Source organism: Terrapene carolina, unplaced genomic scaffold (assembly GCF_002925995.2).
Source record: "Terrapene carolina triunguis isolate 2854851 unplaced genomic scaffold, T_m_triunguis-2.0 Scaffold69, whole genome shotgun sequence".
Taxonomy (NCBI): Eukaryota; Metazoa; Chordata; order Testudines; family Emydidae; genus Terrapene; species Terrapene triunguis.
Genome location: NW_020664420.1, coordinates 10,794,269 through 10,794,561, shown reverse-complemented (window position 1 = coordinate 10,794,561; position 293 = coordinate 10,794,269).

Sequence of the window (293 nt, the reverse complement as noted above, 5' to 3'; positions counted from 1 at the left end):
ACTCAAACTGCCCGCTCTCCCCAAGGCTCGGGCTGCCGGCTCCCTGGCTGACAGAGGAGGGTCCGGGCTGCTGGATCAAACTGCCCAGCCCCACTCTCCCTGGGGCTCGGGCTGCTGGCTCCCCCTCTGACAGGGGAGGGGCTCCGGCTGCCGGCTCCCTGGCTGACAGGGGAGGGCTCGGGCTGCCGATGGGGCTCAGGCTGCCGGCTCCCCCGCTGACAGAGGAGGGCTCGGGCTGCCGACGGGGCTCAGGCTGCCGGCTCCCTGGCTGACAGGGGAGGGCTCGGGCTGCC